The following is a 13,328-nucleotide window of genomic DNA, read 5'->3' on the forward strand; positions in this document are numbered from 1 at the left end:
AGCAGAGATGATTCATTTCCATGCAGAGCTCTGCAGCAGTGAAATTCTTTGCAACCTCTTGCTTAAAGGTTTTTCCTTGCTTGGCTGAAGCACACAGACACTGTAGTCAGTGATGGCCCAGAAAGGATTCAAACACAGGCGACCTGAGGTGTAGCACAGGTGAAGTCAGTGGGACTGGAGATGTGCTGAGCATCACGAGCAGCTCCAGGTCTGGAGTTGTGCTCCCAGCCACAGCAGAACAGCAGAGACTGTCACTGCTAAGGGCTGGAGCTCGGACATGAATAATCCTACTACCAAACCTCCCACAAGTCACCTTCCAAGCACCTTGCTTAGGGCTATTTTGCAACAGTTGAGTAAGAGTGAATAAAAACATCAGCAAAAGAGGCACACTGAGTAGTAAGCAACTGAGTTATCAGCTCAGTGGAAGAAGACAGTAATGGTGTCTAACAGCATAACCAGTCCTGATGTGTTTACTCAGAATTTTAGCAATTTTTTTGTCTTTTCATGCAAAGAAAACACCTGGTATCCCCAGGGCAAATCCTAGTGTCATTGTTTAGCTTTTACTTCATCTTTACTCCCACAGCTTATGGTGCTGCTGGGATGAGAATCCTACCAGGGTATGAATGAGTCTGTACCGAACACAGATTGAAGGTACGACCTGGGGACTCATGATTCCCTTGGTGGAACTCAGTTGCAAAGAATAAACATTCCCATAATTGTAGACACCCCAGGGTATTCCAGGCATCCCTATGGGCTGGTGGATTTAGCACAGGAGACACAAATTGGCCGCTGAAGACCACAGAGAAGATGTGGTACATCTCAGAATCATAGAACTGATGCCTTGAAGCAGCTACCTGAAAACAGAGGCTACACGAGTTTAAGAGAATAAAGGTGGGTATTTATTTGAAGGGCCTTCAAAGGTACACCTTGGGAGTCAAAAGCCTCCAAGGGACTCCACCCAAGATGGACCCGAGGTCATGGGTTTTTCACACTTTTAAAAGTTTGGTCCATTTGCATATCAGGGTTAATTCTCTGATTATAATTTCAGATAATGATGTAATTACCCCAAGTTGGCTCCCCCTGTCCAGAGGCTCAGTTTACATATTTCAAGGCCTGGGACAGCAAGGTGTCCTTGAGTTCAGGCCCAGAGAGGGTTTGTTACATCTAATCAAAATGAGAGAACAGTAGCTAACAGGCTGTATGAAGTTTCAGAGTTACATACTAACCAGTACAGGATCTGAAAAATATAAAAGCTAAAACCTAAGGCATCAGAATCACTTACACTGGGAAAACACTTAAGGTCATCAAGTCCCGCTGGTAACCCAGCACTGCCAAGTCCATCACTGAAATCATGTCCCTAAGTGCCACATCTACATATCTCATAAAGACCTCCAGGGATGCTGACTCCACCACTGCCCTGGGCAGCCTGTTCCAGTGCTTGACAACCCTTAAGAAGAAATTTTTCCTAATATCCAATCTGAACTTCCCCTGGCACAACTTGAGGCTGTTTCCTCTCATCCCAAACCAAATCAACAGGAGGCTCCAGGTTTGAACCCCACCTTCAATGTCCACTAATGTGTGAACCAAAGACATCCATCAGTGCTTAAGATGAGAAAAGCCAGGGGGTCGGGGTTTTTCTCAACAATCAGATGCTGGAAGTAGACCATGAAGCCAGCAATGCACAGTTACCTCAGCAGAATCACGCCCACAACTCACTGTCATGGGAAGGACCATTCTCCTGGAAGGTGCATCCAGGTGATGAAAGTCTGAATGCAAACTTATGAGGTCGATAGAACCAGTAGCCTCACACAGGAGCTGGTGAATAAGTCTTTCCCATCAGATCTGCAGTGGGATTTGGGGAAAGAACAGCTGCATTTGTCTGCCGGCTCCTTGGGCATGTTCCACCTGCTTAATTGAAGGCAGGTCCGAGTGAGCCATCTGTTGACCTGGTTGAGGAATCAGAACTTCCCACTAATTTAAAGATATTCTTAACAGGTTATTAAAGGCCTAGAAGGAAAGGAGAGATGGATAAAAAACAACAGTAAGAAGCTTTGCCTTAGAGGCACAGGTAATATCTGTAACAGCTGCTACACCCTATGCCTAAGCTAATTGTTAAATGAATCACCCTGGCAAAAGAAGCATTAATAAAGGGAAGCGAAGACTGAACATCTGGAAAATAATATGAAAGGGAAGAATTTTCATATTTTGGAACTCCTTGCTGTGTGGGAACTGCTTGGGGAGACAGCTCTAATTGCTTGTCTGAGAGAATGAAAAGCAAATCTATTCCCAGTCTGAAATCAGCACAGTCATTGTGTATTCCTCTCTGCTCTCCTGTCCCAATACCACAACTGTTACAGGGGGCCCTGACCTGCAAATATCAAGACAAACTCTTCATCTTCTCCTCTTTGCCCAGAAAGCAGTGCTGGTCCACAAAGGCAGTGGTGTGCACCAGCCTCCTCAGGACCTGGGTCCAAGCTCAGAAGCTGTTTTGAGCAGCCAAGTGCAAGACAAACCATCAAAATAAGGTTATTCTGGTGGCACCTCTGTCTCAGGGCTGCTGGGTGGTTACCAGGACTCATTTGATAAGCCAGCTCTCTGCCTGAGGCTGTCATGGCAATGGCTGCGGGGTAGGAGGGGAGAACACCAGGCCTTCTGCTGCCTGTTCCTGCTGTGCCTTGCAACACTTTGCTGGATACAGGGAGCTAAAGACATGGCCAAGTTTCTCCCTCTACAGAAAAAGGACATGGCCAACACAGAGCAGAGTCCTCTGTGCAAGCCCCCGGAGATGCCTTGTCCAGCACAACAAGGAGCTCTGCAAAAAGAGCCCACGCCACAGTCTGAGCCAGACCCTTTTCATGATTCGACACTAGAAACTGGGCTGGATGAAACCATGGAACGTTCCTGGGCCTCATTCAGCTTTGGTAAGGAGAACCAAACCAGGATACCATGGATCTCTCTGATAGGAGGATGCTGGGATTTTAGCATATACCTGGAAAACAGATTTGCTGCAATACCTGTGCTCTGAGTCTGACTGGGATTAGCTTTTCTGCTCACCATTTCCTTGCAGAAGCAGCTCATGATTCTTCCACCTTCCCTCCATTTGGTCTTCTTGCTCTTCTGCCATTCTGCATTTTCTCCATCTCTCGTCTTGGAGAAGAATCTCCTTCACTTAACACCTCAAACAGCACTGTACAGCCAGATCTCCATCCAGCAGAGTACCTGGCAGCCCAGGTTTCTGCACAAATGAGTCCCAGGCAGCAACTTCCCAGGGCACAGGTCCAGCAGGACACAGTGGGTCTGTAACAGGGGCATGCTGAGGGCAGGGGAGAGAAGCAGCACTGAACCAGGGCCCTGCAGCAAGACAGGGTCACAGCTCTCTCATTTCAGCAGGACTGTAAAAGTCTGATCCAGTCTTCTAAACAGAGCTTAAAAGCAATTCAACCACCCTCCAAACACAACACTGCTCCCAGCCCAAGCTTGCAAGGCACTGCCAGAGGCATGTGAAGCCCTTCTGAGGGCTTTAATTTCCACCTGCAAAAGCGATAGGAGAGTTTTTCGATATTTTACATTTGCACTGGTGTAGGTGAAATGCCAACCTGAGCACAGGCAGAACTTTTATGTGGGACCCCACTTGTAAGGTCCCCAGCACCACCTGGCATGCCCCAGATCCCACCCCTCTGGTGCCACTGAAGGAAGAACCTTTGACAGCTGTCTCTTGACTGGCTGAACACAAAACTTCCTGTAACTGGTTATTCCGATCTGCTTCTTCCTGATGTTCTTCTGGAGTAGCTGTGTGTGGGAATCAATTTCGCAGGCAGGAGACCTGACACGGGGATGTGCCACCAGCCCAGTGGCAGCGGGTGGCATGGCACTGTGGCATGGCCCTCGGGAGGGCTGTCCAGTGACACGGAGCAGAGGAGGCTCAGTGGGTGCCAGGGCCAGGGATGAAGAGGGACAGCACCCCGGGCACCCGCGGGTGCAGGGAGAGGAATGCCACTGAGGCACGGACAGGGAAGAGGCTGAAGCCAAGGAGGGGGTGTGGGGGGGCTGGGGCCAGGCAGGCGCATTCCCAAACATCCACGCAAGGATCCTAAAGCATAATTATGAAATTTTAAAAAACAACTTGACGTTATAATTATAACGGCTCCTGGAGGAGCCGCGTAATTGAATTCTAGGGTGTCTCGCTCTCATTGCAGGCACTAACAAGAGAATGGCTCAGCTTCCCTTGCAGCCTTCCCGGAGCCCTGCAAAGCTCGGGAGACACCCAACAATTCAATTATTGTTTCCCTCTGGAAAGCAGATCATTTTAGACACGCGGCCAGCTCTAATTACAAAGGAGAGGGGGGAAAATTTCTTGTGTCCAAAATTATTTGACTCATTAAAAGGATTTACTTTCTGCCAGGCCTAAGGAGTTGAAGCTCTGGTGGAAGGATGGAAGGCAGAGAGAAGCAGCGGCTCTGGCAGGAAATAGAGGGACCCCTACCCTGAAGCAGCATCCCCAGGAGCCGGTACTCGGGGCTGAGCCCCTCCAGGTCCCCCTTTCCCAGGGAAAGCTGTTTTCCATGCAGAAGGAAGCCGGGGCTGCAGCCAGGGGTGGTCAGAGGCAGGCAGAGTTCATGGCAGACCACGAGGCTTCGCACCAGCAGCATGTGAGGAGAACAGCTCCCTCGCAGGGGTTTGGCAGGAGCGAGACCGGGGCTGGGGCTGGGGAGCTTCCCTCCTCCCTGCTCTCCTCGGCAATGAAAACATGAGGTCTTTTACTCAAAAGCTTCATTATGGTGTTGTGGGGGCTTTTTTTCCTCAGATTATTTTTAAGTGCTCTTTTGTGGCAAAAGAGAATTTTACGTAGGGGAGGTCCCTTTTCCAATTACCATTAATTAACTCATCTGTAATAGATTTTTTTATAGCCCTCCATTTCCTATGGCAGGGAGAAGGCAAAAGGCAGGAGGCTGACCCGCTGCTCTACCCCCGGATGGACCAGGGCCAATCCAACCTTACCAAGACAACACTTTAGAAGGGATTTTTTCCATTTTTGTTTCATTTTTTATAATTAAAATAATGCCTTCATGGGTTTTACAGGGACAATGCTACTGCCCAGTGTGGACAGCTTGGGTGAGAAGAAAGGGATTCTGGGCACAAGGCTCCCAGAACCATTCCATGCTCTCATCCCCAAATCCACACCTTCCCTCCTCTCCAGTGCAATGAAATGAATTCCAGCGTAATGTTTATGGTTAATTTGAAATCTAGCACTTGTTAGCTAATCCTGTTAGTAGCTTGCAAAAACAAGGGATCCCTTGTATAATCAGTAATTATAACAGGCGTTTTATGTTAAATTATATCTAATAAGCAAGACAAAAAGAGGGATGTGTTCTCAGATGAAGCTTTCCTCATCCAAAAAGAAAATAAAATAAAAAGAGGCAAAAAAGTCTTCTCCATAAGGAAATTATACACCTAGAGGGAAAATTAGAAAACATTAAGCAGTGGGATGTCACAGTGCGTTTGGCATGTCGCAGCACAGTGCCGGGGGTGGGAATTCAGAGCGGTTTCTCTCCCCATGGCAGGACCTGAGCCAGCCGGCCGCCATCGAGGGCTGAGGAGCTGCGGGGTCGCGGGGCTGGGGATGCCGAGGACAGGAGGAGGAGGAGGAGGAGGAGGAGGAGGAGGAAGACCGTGTGTGCCCCATGGCAGAGTGGTGCCGCCGCTGGGCCCGGCTGCCCGGCTCCGCATGGACGGGGCGGGCGGTGAGCCCCGGTTCCTGCGCACCGCTCCGCACCGGCCCGCACTACTCCTCACCGCTCCGCACCGCTCCGCACCGCCCCGCACTACTCCTCACCGCTCCGCACCGCCCCGCACCGCTCCGAACCGCACTACTCCGCACCTCCCGCACCGCCCCCCACCGCCCCGCACTACTCCGCACCGCTCCGAACAGCCCCGCACCGCCCCGCACCGCACCTCTCTGCACCGCACCGCTCCGCACCGCCCCCCACCACTCCGCACCGCCCCGCACTGCTCCGCGCCGCCCCGCACCGCTCCGCGCCTGTGCGGGACAGCAGCAGCGCACTGCGAGGGCGGCGCCGCCTGCGCGGCTCTGCGCGGGTTTCCCGCGGTATCGGGCGGAGCAAAGGAAACCGCGGCGAGAGTGGGAGAATCCCGGTGAGAAGTGGCGCCCCTTCCCCTCCGCCAAAAAAAGAAAAAAAAAAAAAAAAAAAAAAGAACATTGGAAGAAAAATAGAAATTAAAAATAAAATTTTAACATTAAAAAAAAGGAAGCCACTCCCGCTGCGGAGAAAAGATGTTTGTGCCCTGAGGAAGCAGCCGCGCTGTGGCCGCGGGTGCGCACCCTCAGCTCTGCGCTGGGGCTCCGCGGGGCCTGCGGGCTCCTGTCCGCGGGGATCCCGTGACAAAGACCCTTTTGTCTGACTGTAGGACCCCCGGCCCCGAGTTCCGTGGTTTATTGGTTGTAATGCCTGATGGAAATAAAAGAAGGTAAAAGAAGGTAGAAGAAAAAAGAAAGGTAAAATAAAATAAAAATAAAAATAAATGAAAATAAATAAAAATAAATAAAAAATAAAATAAAATAAAATAAAATCCCCGGGGCAGGCTGGAGGGCTTCGTTCTCTGCAACTTTTTCCCGTTTTAAAATCACACTTTCATTAAACCATCCCCTAAAATGTGACAATGTTTAACTACCTGAGTTATTGTAAATACGTTTAATCAAATAGACTCTTGAGGAAATCTCCCTCCATAAACACGCAATCTTGTCCTTTAAACGTGTATAATCAGAAAATCTAATTAAAAGCTAATCGGAGGGCCGGGTTGGGTTAATTCTGCGCGGGGGCGGGCGTGCTGCGCGGCGGCCCCGGCCGCGGTGTCTCCGCTCGGCTTTTCCATCCGAGATGACAGATCCTGCCCGGATTCCAAACACCGTGTGTCAGGACGAGAAGCAAATGTTGTTTTAGCAGGAAAGTAGTAATAACAAAGCCATTTATGCAAGCACATTAGAGCGGTCGGAATCCTGCCTCTTAGTTAAAATTTTTGAGCCAGAAAATTAAAAACAAATATTTAACTTCGCAATTTGCACCCCCCGGCTGCCGCCGCCGCGAAACTTTCCGCATGCATATGGATGAACCCGGCCCCGCGCTCGCCCGGCCGCGGGAGATGGTTTAATGCGCCTTTAAATAAATTAATAGAAGTTTTGGGGCGATGCCGGGGCGAGGCGCGGAGGGGCCGCGTGTGCGCAGCCCAGCGCGGGGGGAGGCTGTGTTGGGGGTGGCGAGTCCCGGCATCACCGCGGCCACCGGCGCGGAGAGGGGCGGAAACTCCGCGGTTCCCACGGCCCGGGAGGAGCCCCCGCGCTGCTTCCGCAGCCGCGCAGAGAGCCCGGAGAGAGACTCCTTCGGGAATGTGTGCGGTGAGCAGGGACCGAGCCCACCGCGCAGGGCTGCGGAGCGCGGAGGAAGGACGTGGGGTTGGCGCTGAAATTCCAGAGGGGCTGAGGGGAATGAGGGAAGGGAAGGGAAGGGAAGGGAAGGGAAGGGAAGGGAAGGGAAGGGAAGGGAAGGGAAGGGAAGGGAAGGGAAGGGAAGGGAAGGGAAGGGAAGGGGAAGGGAAGGGAAGGGAAGGGAAGGGGAAGGGAAGGGAAGGGAAGGGAAGGGAAGGGAAGGGAAGGGAAGGGAAGGGAAGGGAAGGGAAGGGAAGGGAAGGGAAGGGAAGGGAAGGGAAGGGAGATGGGGAAAATCGGAAGAGAGAGGAAGAGAGAGAGGAAGGAAGGTAAGGGATGGAGGGAGGGAGGGAGGGAGGGAGGGAGGGAGGGAGGGAGGGAGGGAGGGAGGGAGGGAGGGAGGGAGGGAGGGAGGAAGGAGGAAGGGAGGAAGGAGAGGAAGGAAGGAAGGAAGGAAGGAAGGAAGGAAGGAAGGAAGGAAGGAAGGAAGGAAGGAAGGAAGGAAGGAAGGAAGGAAGAGGAAGGAAGGAAGGAAGGAAGGAAGAAGGAAGGAAGGAAGGAAGGAAGGAAGGAAGGAAGGAAGGAAGGAAGGAAGGAAGGAAGGAAGGAAGGAAGGAAAAAATCAAAAAGAAAAAAGAAAAAAAAAAGAAAGGAAGTCAAAATAGAGACGGGAAGACAAACATCAGCCAAGTTTTCTAACTGGGTTTGGTCCCACCTCGGCCGAGCACGGCGGGTTTGGGTCAGCGGGGAAGGGATTGGCACCCGAGACCGGCTGGGCACCCCCACCTGAGCACCCTCCCGAGCATCCCATCGCAGTGCCCGCACCTCCCTGTCACCACAGCTCTCCCGCCCTGACGCTTCTCCCCCCGCACATGAAAACTCTCGCATTTATCCTTCTCCTTTTCCCTCTTTTATTTCCCTACCGTCAATTTGCCAGCCGAGCATCATTTCTCGGTAAAATTCAATTTAACGAGTGCAGGCTGCATCGAGCGCCCCGGGTCCTGCCGCAGTGGGACGGGGCATTTGCCGGGGCCGTTGGTAATTGCAGCTTTTGGGGGGATTTGGGAGATCCTCAGCATCGACAGCCACTAAGTGTCATTTCCTTGGCTCGCTGGGGAAGTATGTGGAAGTTATTTTTATTGATGTGCTCCTGGTACATTATTTTGGCAGTTGCAATTTCCGTGTGACATATCCAGACTCTCCTCCGAAAATCGAGAAGGGGAAAAAAAAAAAGAAGGAAAAAAAAAAAAAAGGCGCCTTGACATTTATCCCCAGCTACTGCCGCTGCTCAGTAACGTTTAATTACAAAACTCGGCTGCGATGCCAACCTGTATCGGTCATTAGGAACCTTTCTTAAAATCTTGTCAGCCTGCAATGAGAAACAGATTTAATGGAGGCAACCACATAGCTCCTGGTCTGCCAGCTGAAACTGAGACTATGCAAAAGAGGATAGAAATGCCAAAAAAGCCACCGCATTCCCTTCCTAGCAACCAACTCTTTAAATTTATTGCACTTTTTTCCCCCCCATTCCTGCCCTTCAAACTGCCTTTGAGGAACTGGGCAGGAGCTTCTTTATTTTTAAAGGTGTTTTGGGGAGGGAGAAACAAGTTTTTCCCGGGGGTGTCGCTGGTGTCGGTTTGGCTGGGTTTGTTGGTTGGGGTTTTGGGGAACGAGGCGACGAGAGATAGAGACGGCCGGTGGCGACCTCCCCCCGCGTCCCTGGCCCCCTCCCCGGTCTCGCCGGTCCCCTCCCCACTGTCCCCGGCATTCCCGGCCCCTGCTGTCCTTGCAGCGAGGGGACGCCAGGGGGCAAGAGGCATTCACAAAGACTGCATCCCTTCATCCCTCCACCATTCCATCTCTCCTTCTTCCCATCCCTCCATCCTTTCATCCCTTCACCCTTCCATCCTTCCGTCCCTCTCTCCCACGGGGGTTTCATCGTCTCACAACTGCAAAAGTCAGATTTCTTACTAAAAATAAAAAGAAAACATTCCGCAAAGTGGTCTAAATTCCCAATCCCCCCCCCCCAACCTTATCTCCACGTGCACCTCGTGCGCACAGCAAAGCGCTGCCTCGCACGCAGCACAGCCAGGCGGAAACAATATCCAGCAGCCTTGTAAAGAACGACAGAGTTTATTTAAGCCAGCCATTAATCCTACTTACCTTGCTGCTATTTGGACCTAATCCTATTTCCTCTGTGCATTATAAGGACAGTGAAACGACACATTTTTGTTCTCCTGGTGGAGGCTGGCTGGGAGGAGCACGCCGCCGGTGCCTGGGCTGCCGCTGGAGCCGGAGGAGAGGGATGCGCTCCGCGGGCAGCAGCAGCCTCCAAAGGAAATCACTCAAGGGAAACTTCGCCAGAGAAAAAAAACCACGTTCAATTTCCTGACTACTGCTTTCCTGCCTGAGTTATTTATTTTGGCAACCGCACGTTCAATAAATGAAATATTCAGTCAACTGACCTCCGTGCCAGCTCATATGATTCTTTCAGGGGTACACTTTTTTATTTTATTTTATTTTGTTTTAGTCCTTAGATAAACTGCAGGGAGGGTTCCCATATCCCGGCTTTGCTTGGCAACTGATGCATTACATGGCTTATAAATTTTGCAGACAATGAACCCCAGTGTGGCTGAAGCAGACCGTACACACATCTACGTGCCATTTCCCAGGCACGTTAGACATTAGGGAAAAGTATCACTTATTTTTTCATCTTTTTCACACCTTTCCCTTTCCCAGACTTTGCCCCAAACGCTGAGTTGGGATGTGAAGCTAATGCCAGAGATTTTGCTGCAGAGACAGAAACCACTTAAAATAATCAGATGGCAAAATACCAGGCTCACCCCCGAGAGCAGCATTTGTAATGCTCCTGCCTGGCATTTTATTCCTTGCTTTATCTCCCCATATCACACAAATCCATACGCTGTGTATCATTTCTGTTTGAAATGCCATGAACTTGGTGTTTTAAATCGAACCAGCCTTCCTTTTTTTTTTTCTTTCTTTCTTTTTTTTTTTTTTTTAGCCTCAAAACAATGGAGATTGTCAAAGGGCCCCGGGTTGAGCTTTTCTGCGTGTTCACAAAGCGTTAAAGCTTTATCGAACAAACCGGCTCTGTCTGACCCCTGCCAGACAAAAGGCAAGTTCCATTTTCCTCTGCAGAGAAGAGGGGCAGAGAGGGACACAGAGAGGGCTGTACAGTAGGATTGGGTGGGCCTGGGGCCATGGGGTGCCCCAAGGCAGTGGTGGCATGTCCGGTCACCCAGCCACAGCCCTGGTGCTGCCAGTCCTGGTCATTTTGGTGGTGCTGATGTGCTTGGCCTCATGCAGGTGGGGGCATGGTGCCAGTACAGCCAGGGAGCAGCAGTCCAGCAAGCTGGCACCTGCTGGGGACTCGGGCAGGGATTTTGTGTGGTGCTGTGCTGCATTTAGTGCTGCACCCAGCCCAGCGAGCCTCGACTGAATGAATGTCCACCCACTATGAATGGTCCTGGAGGGTTTGGATTTTTCTTTGAGGCTTTGCACAGAGCAGAACCATTCCATTGCTCCTAAGGTCCACACAGATGATTTACCATTTCCATGGGGTTTTTTCATGAATTTTGAATAAGATGGGAACATCTCGCTCTGGAGCAGTACACCACCAGGGAGGCTGGGAACAGTGGCCAGGCTTAAAGGAAGAAATTGTCAGAGAGGTAAGAAATGGTCAGAACAGCCTTCTGAGGAGCAACACAGGCAGGGGGACAACTGGTGGAAGACTGGATCTGCAAATGCTGGTGTCTGGGTGTGGGCATCTGTTTGAGCCTGGGCTCTGTGTGTCCCATATGAAGCCCTACTCGACCTCCAGCTGCTGGTCCTGAAGAGCATTGATCTTTTGTAGGCTCTTGGTGACATCTACCACCATCATATGAGTGTCCCAGACACCCTTCCAGTGGCACCAGTCTCTGCTAACCTCACCTCTGCTTTGCTCACATGCAGAGCCCGACGTGGAGCCACTGGGCTAAATCCTGCCCAGCGTGTCCACAGCTTTGACAAAAGTTCGAGCACTGTTTCTTCCAGCTCCAGCCACAGCCAGGCAGCAGATGAGTCAGTTTATTGACAATCACCATGATTCCCGTCAGCAGAGATGTGTCTGGAGCACCGTGATGTTGAGTGGTGTGAGGCATTTATTTCTGCATCTGTTTCTCGTGTGGGAGGATGAGCACAGAGACATCCTTTACTGGCACCTGGAGCTGAAATGGGCTTCTCAGAGGTGGGTGGGAGAAACACTCACCTCCTATGAGTTGTGCTTTGAGGGTTGCTGGTGAAGTCCACACTATTTCCCCCTCGGGTTTGGTTATTTGCAGAGACCCTGGTGCCCTGTGCACATCTCTATCCCACAAGCAGCAGGCCAATGTCACAATGGCAGAGACCACCTTTCTGCAGGTATATCATGCTCTCACAGTACCAAAGCACCCATAGATTTCCAATCCTGCTCATAAAATGTTAATTTCCAAGGAGGAGGCCGTGACTATGCTAGTTTTGGGGTTTGTTGAGCTTTGGGTAGCAGGCTTGGGCTGCTCACCCCCCCAGCAGTGTTTTGCATTACTTGTTAAGGGAAGCTGGCACTCGGCTTTGCCGTCAGTGGAGATTTGTAAGCCTGATTATATTCCTAAGCATATGTTTGGAAATGAGAAGCAGCTCTCTGAAGTCAGTGGAATTGCTCTGATTGCAAATCTCAAGTCAAGAGGAGGGAAGCCTGGCTGCGGGTCTGAGCTCCCTCTTGGAAGAGCCACAGGCAGTGAGTAACAGCTCTGGGCTCTTCCCCACTCCGGGGGCAAAGCTGAACAGAAAGCAGAACAAACATCTTTGTCGTGAAAATCCCATAATATTACAGAAGTTTTTGTGTTGGTGTTTTTAAAGTGCATAAATGATTAACCATACTACCTGGGTGGGCAAGTAATGCCTGGCACCATTTCCAGGGTATTTTACATGTTTCAGAGGACAATCCTAAGGAGAAAGGGAAGTTCATTGAACACAGGATGCACCAGATATTCCCCCCAGCAGATGGCTGACTTTGAGTGATGGAACAAGTGGCCAGGGCTCGGCGGCAGCAGCAGCAGCAGCAGCAGCAAAGGATTCACACCACCTTGCAGGGTTCAGCTCTTCGTGTCACTGGGCTCAGCTGCTGCAAAAGATGTCGCTGAATGGGAGCTGCAGTTTCATTCCCAGAACCAAACCATTCCTAAAAGAACACCACTTGTTTTGAGACAGCACCACTTCCCTGGAATCAGCCAGATTTGCCTGGCACAAAACTGCCACTACAGAGCAATGATTCTGATCTGTGAACCTCAAAGTAGTGAGAGAGATTTGAAATACTAGAAAGGCAAGTGGGTGGGTGCTTTGGTTGCTTCATGTTAGAATTGGTGGGAGATGAACACCATAAAATATTACCCATGCAGGGTCACAATTCTGCAGCACTCACTCATACACCTTCTGCATTCCCTGACTCCAAACATGCTGGTACTCAAAGCTAGGCCTCAAAAAATGCTTGAAAAAATTAAATTTGAATTGCATCCATGCCAGTTGTCACAGCAGAAAGAAAATGCTGCTCATGCAGTGAGGATCTTTTTACAAGGGCAGGTAGTGATAGGCCAAGGGGGAATGGCTTTAAACTAAAAGAGGGCAGGTTTAGTTTGGATATTATGAAGAAATTTTTCACTATCAGAGTGGTGAGACCCTGGAACGGGTTGCCCAGAAAAGCTGTGGATGCCCCATCCCTGGAAGTGTTCCAGGCCAGGTTGGATGGGGTTTTGAGCAACCTGGGATAGTGGAAGGTGTCTCTGCCCATGGCAAGGGGTTGGAACAAGATAGTTTTTAAGGCCCTAACCTGAACCATTCTATGATTCTATGA

The 13,328-nt window shown here is 50.6% G+C and overlaps 1 long non-coding RNA gene across 1 annotated transcript; it reads left to right on the forward strand.

Annotated features, from left to right (window-relative positions):
* Window positions 1–7,277: 7,277 nt before the first annotated feature.
* On the forward strand, window positions 7,278–9,905 carry LOC109144000. The gene is made up of 2 exons (XR_002044473.2): window positions 7,278–7,411; window positions 9,651–9,905. It is a non-coding gene; the product is annotated as an uncharacterized LOC109144000 (long non-coding RNA).
* Window positions 9,906–13,328: the final 3,423 nt, after the last annotated feature.

This window comes from Corvus cornix, chromosome 2, assembly GCF_000738735.6.
Source record: "Corvus cornix cornix isolate S_Up_H32 chromosome 2, ASM73873v5, whole genome shotgun sequence".
NCBI lineage: Eukaryota > Metazoa > Chordata > Aves > Passeriformes > Corvidae > Corvus > Corvus cornix.